Below are 8,733 nucleotides of genomic sequence, written 5' to 3'. Positions count from 1 at the left end.
TAAGTCATTTTTCTTAAATGAAAATAAATTGAAATACTTTTGTAAATAAGATTTTAAAAATTCATCCTTTTTATAAAAAAATAAATAAAATTTCCTTTTATTATAAATGAAACCAAAGTGATTTTTTTTTTTTTAAAACAATGAGTGTAAATGACTTTCTTGAAAATTGAATACAAACAAAATCAAATCAAATCACCTATTGAAAGTAAATTCAAAGTTCTTTTGGGTAAATAAATTGAAATCATCAACTTAAATTTGTTTTTTTCTTTTAATGTAAATAAAATTTCTCAAAATTGTGTCGTGAAATTTGAATTAATAAAATATTTTTTTAATTAACTTAATAAATTGATTCATGTCTTTCTCTTTTTATTTATTTTGTTTATTCTTGTAATTTGATTTCATCATTATTTTCATGTATATTTATTTGTACCATTCAGTTCTTGGTATCCATAATTAATTAATTAATTGCTACAATTCTGTTAACCCGTTTAGTAGAGACCGTACATATACGGGCTTAGAAGGGTGCTACGACTCACTACCGTATCTTCCCGATAGGTAACCTGACCCCCGAATTTGGACTCGCTTTTTGTAGACATGTCTTTTCCAAATAAGGAATCACATAAGGTTTTCTTTCTTATTTTGTTTTCCCTATAAAAAAAACCCTAAAATAAGTGCCAAATCCAAGTCTTTTTTTAAAAAAAAATTCAAATTTTCACAAATAAAAAATGAGTCGCGCCATCGAATGAGAACGCACATAAAAAATGCAAGTCTACATATGGGTTCCTTGCAATTCACATTTGGTTCATGGACTTAGGCAACCTATTGGAAGTTTTGATACATTACCTCCTAATTTGAGGGATGATTGATTTTGGTCATCAGGATGGGGTTCTTATGGTGAGTGTACTAGTGTGTATGGTTACATACTGGACACAACCTATGGTGAGTCTGACATTTGGTTATTAGGTAGTCATGATCTCACCAAATTGTTATATTATATGGTCTCTCAACCTTGAGAGGATACTAGGCCTATGTTAAAGTTTTTCATGACTTTGACCTAAGGTGAGACCCTAAGGTGATCATATATTACTTAAGGATTAAGTCACTATTATGGAAGTAAGTGACAACAAGTATTCTCAATAAACGTACCATGATATCTCATAGGATTAAGACAGTGTGTCTTCTTAGGTGATCTTAAGGATGTGTGTTCAAAAAAATTATGGTCGTAATAGTTCCTTAACTGGAACTTAATATATGTTCCTTTTGAGTTAGAATATGTCAGTTGATCATGGAATAGGAGAATCTAACACTCAAGAATTGTAAAGGTAATCTTGAGAAATTGATAGCAGTCATCTTATTAGATTATGGAACAATAGTTCATAGAGAGCTTACATACAATGAATAGTAGGTCACATACCTAAGTATTTGTATTTTGTAGTAATATACATAGGATATTGAAGTGTAGTTGACTCCATGTAGTGGAATGTTGAGTTAATTTCAAAATTGTATTTTAAGGGAGCCAATATTTGTCTATAGGCAAGCTCTTACTCCTTGATGGCATAATTTATGAGGGTTGGTTGAGTTTTTTATTCACTTATGTGCATAAATGCATTTTGGTAAAAGCATAGGGTTAAGCAAGAGCTTGTGAATGATGTCATTAGACTAGGCTAATTGATTAATTGTAGCTCAAATAGGCTAATTAATCAATTAAGACCTAAGTGGGCACTTAAGTGACCCAAGCTTAAGATGAGCTCAAGTCACTTAAGCCCACTAGAAGCCTATAAATACCCCCCTTAAGAATTAGGGATTCAGTTTTTTCTTCATATTCACTCCAAGAGAGATAAAGAGAGAAAAAAAAAAGATAGAGAGAGAGAGAGAAAGAGAAAGAGAGAAGAGAGAACTGTATAGCCACCAACACCAAAGATGATTCCACCCCTCTAGTGTTAAGATTCAAGGAGAGAGTCATCGTGACAAAAGATTGTTGGGTTTGTGAGATCCATATCATCTACTACATTTTTCAGCAACTTTTTACTAACAAGATTTGATATTGGAACATCCAAATTTAAGGTAAATTATTAATCTTTATCTCTGGAGGGGGGGGGGGGGGGGAAGGGAAGAGGGGAGAAAGGATGAAGGTTATAACTCTTTTTCTTTGGAGGTGGAAGACAAAGTTATGAAAAACCTAACTCCTGAAGGATATTTATAGGGTTGCTAATTAAGCCCACTTTGGGTTTAAGTCACTTCATCTAGCCGAAAATGGGTCATAATTGATTAATTAACCTCATAGGGTTATCTAACTAATCAATTAACCCAACCTAAAAACTTTGTTCACTTACCCCTATACAATCTTGCATAATTACCAAAATGCTCTTATGCACAAAAGTGAACCTAAGGTCAATCCAAACTCATAAACTATGCCAATAAGATATATAAGCTTAAACAAGGATCATTAGGACCCATAGGACAATATAGTCTCCCTTAAAATCCAATTCTAAAGTTGATTCAACATCACACTACAAAAAAATCAACTGCTCTCTAATACCCTATGTAAATAATAACAAGACATTATGTGCTCGAATCCATGACCTACTATCAATTGCATTCAATCTTCCCATAAACTGGTATGTATGGTCTAACAAGGTGAAAGTTATCAACCTTTCAAGACTATCTATATTATCCTTAAGTTACAGATCCTTCTATTATATATCCAACTAACATATTTTAGCTCACAAAAAGCTTATGTCAAGTTTTACTTAAAGAATTACTATGGTCATAGTTTACATGAACACGCCTCCTTAAGATCACCCAAGGGGACACTATCTCAATCCCATGAGATATCATGGTGCTTTTTATTGAGAATATTATTGCTACTAGCCTCCATCAATAGTGACTTAATCTATAAGGAATATATGATCAACTTACAATCTCACTCTTAGGTCAAAGCCATTGCTAACTTTAGCACAAGTTCAATATTCTCTCAAGATTGAGAGACAACACAATGAAGCAACTTAGTGAAGTCGTGACAACTTGATAACCTTATGTCATGACTCTTAGGTCCTATCCAATTTGTAACCATACACACTAGTGCACTCACCATGGAAAATTCATCTCGATGGCCAAGACCATCCATTCCTCCAATTAGGAGGAAATACACTACAACCTCTAATGAGTTGCCTAAGCTCATGAACCAATTATGAACATGTCATCTTGCAAGTAACTCATAACTTAAATCTTATATGAAACTCCTAATACACCCAAGTAATGTACAATATAAAATATGTAAACCAAAATGCTTGCAAGGTACAATGCATGAAATTAGGATAGATAAAAATGAATTGAAAATTTTATTAATAAATAATAAAATTCAAAAGTTTATTGCATCATGTCATGTTTTTAAGGATTTTATCCTAACAATTATATATATTAATAGTAGGAGTGGTCAATCTAAAAATGAAACTCCTCTTTTAGTAACATTGATGTCAAAGATCTTGGTTATATACTTAAATAAAATTTAAAGTGAGTAAAATCACCTAAAGTGGTCTCATTGAATATCATTTCCCATTAGATGGAAACTCATATTCTACAATATCATTTATAATGGGATATTATATGATATGTTATGTTATACTTATATATAGTTTGTAAATGAATAAAAAATAAAATACAATATATATTACTTTTTTATGTTTAAATAATAATTATATTGTGTTCCAATATCTTCTATTTAAAAAATCATGATTAATATATATTAATATTATTTTATAATACATTTTATAAATATTTTTACTTCTTTTTTAATCACAAATTTAATTTTATAATAAAAAATTATCTTGCAAAATAAGTAACATAAAAAATAAAAATAAATAAAATTATGATAAATGAGGTATGTATATCTTATATCTTAGTTTATGATTAACATATTTTACGTAGAAAGAATATAAAAAATAAGGTGGATAATATATCACACCATTTATCATATCTCATGTTTAGTTAAACATGAAATAAGATAATTAATTGGATAATTTATAATATCTCATTACTAACCAAACATGAGATATGATTGAGGGGTGACAAAGTTTGATACGATTTGCTAACATAACTCAAATCCAACACGCTTTTCATGAGTTTGAATTGAGTATAATTGGGTTTAAGTTAAATTTGTATCAACTTGCATAACCCTTATAATAAATAGGTAGACTGCATAACCCATTTAATAAATAGGTAGTTTTTGGGTCAACATGTATAGCATGAATTTGACCTGAATTGACTCATTTAATAATCTCGATGGTTAACCTAATCTTATCATTAAATAAGGTAAACTAATTAAATGGGTTAAATGGATTACACGATGTGTTACTTATTTAATAATTAGGTATTACTTAAGTTTGTATTTTTTGTACAATTATTATTCGTATTCTGTTTGGGTTGATCTACATGGTAAAATACCTAAGATTTGACACGACATGAGCATGACCCACCAACATGAATTGTCATTTCTATATATGATATATTATTTACTTTCTTATTCTTATATCATGTTATATCCAATAAACCAAACATAACTTTAAAGTTTTAACTGCATTTGGATTGTGTTGCTTCTTAATTACATAGTCTACTTAATAATAAATATTACACTTGTGTTATATCAAGTTTTGCTTCTTATTCATGTTTTCTACTTAGTAATAAATATTACACTTATGTTATGTCAAATAGTTTTTAATAAAATAATTATAAACTTACGTTATATTATTTTTTTTATAGAATCAGTGCATATAATGTAAAATATATATATATATATATATATATATATATATATATATATATATATATATATATAAATTTCTCTCATATCTTTAAAAAATCATTTTAAAAAAATTAAAATTTAAAGTATTAAATTTTTTTAATGACTCAATATATTAAAATAGTTTTTTAAACCATTAATTTTTCATTATAGATCTCTAAGAATTTTCATATTTTATATGAAAACTACTATCATTGTATGATTATCAAACTAGTAGACAAGACCAAATCCAAACGGTTGAATAAAGGAAATTAAAAATTAGAATAATATAAGGACAATGAAAAGTTTTGTACACCAAGTCATTTTTGTAAATTCAAAATCTTTAAAAAGTAATACAAATAAACTAAATAACTTAAATTTTATAAATGATTACATGTTAGAAAAAAAAAATAGATGTATTTTTATATTGATTATTTTCAATTAAAAATTTGCAAAAATAAATACACCATTTTTCAAATAAGAAAAAATTTCCTTTTCTTGCCCCAAAATCTATTTAACTAAATAAATCCATAAAATAAATGCGACAAGTTTAAGTATATCCATTTAACAAGATCGTTTCTCTATACGATAACATTAGAAAAATTACACATTACATTCCATTTCCTTCACAATGAGCACCAATAATCAAATCAAGCTCCTTCACACACTGTACCCAGGTGGTTTTGATAGCACCATCTTTGGGAAAATGTCAAATATGATGATGATGCTCTTCTTGCATTTTTGCCATCCCATGATGGACATCTTCAAATTTTCAAAATCCCAAAATTTGCTTCATTTGCACAGCATTTTCAATCAACCCATGATGAAGGGACATCTTCAGATTTTCAGATTCCACTATTTGCTGCATTTGCTAGGCTCTTCAAGGCATTTTTTTGTTGTCGACCCATAATGGACATCTCTTCCAACTTTCAAGATCCCACAATTTCCTCTGTTTGCAAACAAATTTCCAACATATTTGTTGAAATAAATCAATGCACAACTTGCTAGGCTTTCTAAGATATTTTTACAAAAAAAAATTCCTTACCCATTTGTTGGAATAAATCAATGCACAACTTGCCAGGCTTTCTAAGATTTTTTGCAAAAAATTTCCTTACCCATTTGTTGTGACTCATGTATTATAACTAATGGATCATTCATATAATTAAAATAGTTATGAGACACTTATCATTGAGAATACTTATTCCAATCTTTGCATGTAACCAACAGTCATCCCTTTGAAAAAGCATGCAATGTCAAGGAATATCTCATCCTTTGAAAAAACATGCAATATCAAGGAATATTTCTCTTTTTAAAAAAAGCATGCAATGTCAAGGAATATCTCATTTTCAGCATCATCTAATCCATTAGTACTTACTAAAGCACATTTTGAATTTTCCTATTAAGTTTTCTTTTTAATTTAAAAAATTCAGATTTATTTTATTAAATAGGTAATAACCTAACATTTTAAGAGCTAATGGAAGGCCTTTACCTATAAATGTTTCAAGAGGTTTTATTTATTTATCTTAAATCATAACGGTAATACTTTAAACCAATCATGATTTCCAGCTAAAAACTCTAATAGATTTAAGTCATCCACATCATCGAGAACAACAAAAACCTTTTTAGATTAGATCTCATCTAAAAAAACCTCTCTAACATTTGTAAGAAAACTAAGGAAATTGTAAATGGCTTTAGTAACGAAAATCTTTCCTACCCCTCCTATTCCATTCATCCCAATCATGGAAAGCATTATCAAATTCATTTTTTTCATACTCAATCCATCGAGTATACCTTCACTAATTTTCTTAACAACCTTGGTTTCATACCTGCCAATTATAAAGCATAATAAAGATAAGAGTGAGTAACATTGAACTAGAAAAAATAAATAAATAAATAAATATGAATTGAACCTAGTAACATTGGGGGCAAAGATAATATAACAAAAAGAAGTCAAATTGTCAATTAAATTACACATTCAAGTGCATTCTCATTAATGCAAATATAAATGACAAAGAAAATAGAAAGCAAATCATAATTTTTTTCTCCTTTAAAAAACAATAACTTAGTTTGAATACAAAAGTTGCTTTAAAATTTAACTGAAGTTATCTCTTCAAAGAGTAACAACTCCTACACAGTTTTCTGTTTTTTACGGCCAAACAAGCCCTTAGATTTCCCAATAGAGAGTTACTTCATCCATTATAATCAAATAACCAGAATCTATATGTCCCATGGCCTTCAAGCACTCAGTCATCTATGCCAGCTAACCCAAGCACCATCTCAACCATATATATATATATATATATATATATATATATATATATATATATATATCCACAACTTTAAATCCTTCTTTTCTCCAATAGATTTCAAGAGATCGCCTCAGAAATTTATGTGGGAAGAGTAGAAAGATAAATCTTTCAAGTTTCCTTTGGATCTGGGATGGGCTTAGCTTTATATACAAGCCATGTAGTTGCGTCAAAACTCAAAATGGAAAAGTTGGAACCTCAGGATGATTATACAAGAAATCAAATCTAGTAACTGGGCTTGCAGATTCAGAGTTGAAAGATCATAATCACTTTCATTTGCTAAGAACAACAATACAAAAAGTGAAAGAGAAAGTTTAATATTTACCCATTCCCCATAGGCGCAGACGCAAGGGCCGTGAAAATCCTTGATCTTTCCATAGATTTGAAGAGGCAAGAAGGAATTTTAGGTGGGTTTTTTGGCCAAGCAAGGCGGCTTCATAGGTTAAGGAGCCTCCGTTGCTGATGCAATTTTAGGTTTTGGTCACTTGAGCACTTTATAGAAGGGGGCAGTGCGGAACGGGTGAGCTGTCCACTTGCATATGCATTTGTGTGGTGGTGGGTGGGTGAGCTGTCACTGTCATGAAATGTACGGACAAGAAATATGGGACCACTTTACTACCTGCCTCTCCGGATTCTCAATAGTGGTTTTTCGTGGCATAATCCTAACCGTTCAGTAGAAATTATTGATTTGAAAGAAGATGCTTCCTGAACTCGCTAACTTCTAAATTTTCTTAGTTTAATTTGAAGAGTTAAAAAGGAAAAATTCTAGTACCCGCTTGTGCACCGTACCGAAAAGTTTTTAAACCATTAGATGTTCAATAGTACATCTTGGTTATTCATTTCAAATTTGAAAACAAATTTTCATTTAACCGGGAAGAACCGGTTGTGGCCTTCCACTCTCTCCTCCTCTAATTTCTTCTTCCTCCATTCTCAATAATTTTTGGGTTTAAATAAAATAAATATGAAATAAATATTGAGATAAGTATAGAATTGGGAAAAAAATAAAAATGAATTTGATATAAAATTTGAAAACATATTTATTAACAAAAAAAAATTTTCATCATATATCATAATTACATTATTTTATTTTTACAAATTATTAAAAATTTAAATTCAAAATATGGTAATATTTTAATATGAAATGGGTATTTGCATTAAAATTCAACATTTTGATAATCATATATAAAGCTTAGGTATTTAGATTGTCCTAATTTTTTTCGTACTCTCCAAATTTTATATTTTTTGAATTTAAGGTTTTTAAATTAAAATTACAATAAAATAAATTACTAATACTCTTTTGAGTTATTAATGATAGTATTTTAGAAAATAAATTGTAATTTCAAAAACTTAAAAACTAAAAATCGATATGAAAAATGTGATGAAGGTACCAAACATGTATTTATCATACTTTTCATATTGTTCTCGTATTTTTCGTACCCTAAATTATTTATATTTTTTAAATTTAAATTTTACTTTTTAACTTAAATGACAATAAAATAGTTTAATAATATTATTTTGAGTTATTATTGATAGAATTGTTATATATAAAAAAAGAATTAAAATTTTTAAAATTGAAAATGATGTAAATTATCCTAAAAAAATAGAAAATTAAAATACTAAAAACTTGTAAAGGATATGAAAAATGTAAGG

The 8,733-nt window shown here is 28.7% G+C and overlaps 1 long non-coding RNA gene across 1 annotated transcript; it reads right to left on the bottom strand.

Annotated features, from left to right (window-relative positions):
• Positions 1 to 5,313: 5,313 nt before the first annotated feature.
• On the bottom strand, positions 5,314 to 7,949 carry LOC100853159 (uncharacterized). Its single transcript, XR_139876.4, has 2 exons — positions 7,409 to 7,949; positions 5,314 to 6,603 (listed from the first exon to the last, which is right to left on the bottom strand). It is a non-coding gene; the product is annotated as an uncharacterized LOC100853159 (long non-coding RNA).
• Positions 7,950 to 8,733: the final 784 nt, after the last annotated feature.

This window comes from Vitis vinifera, chromosome 18, assembly GCF_030704535.1.
Source record: "Vitis vinifera cultivar Pinot Noir 40024 chromosome 18, ASM3070453v1".
Classification (NCBI taxonomy): domain Eukaryota; kingdom Viridiplantae; phylum Streptophyta; class Magnoliopsida; order Vitales; family Vitaceae; genus Vitis; species Vitis vinifera.
Note: the sequence above shows the minus strand (reverse complement) of the source record. Positions and strands in the feature narration are given on the sequence as shown.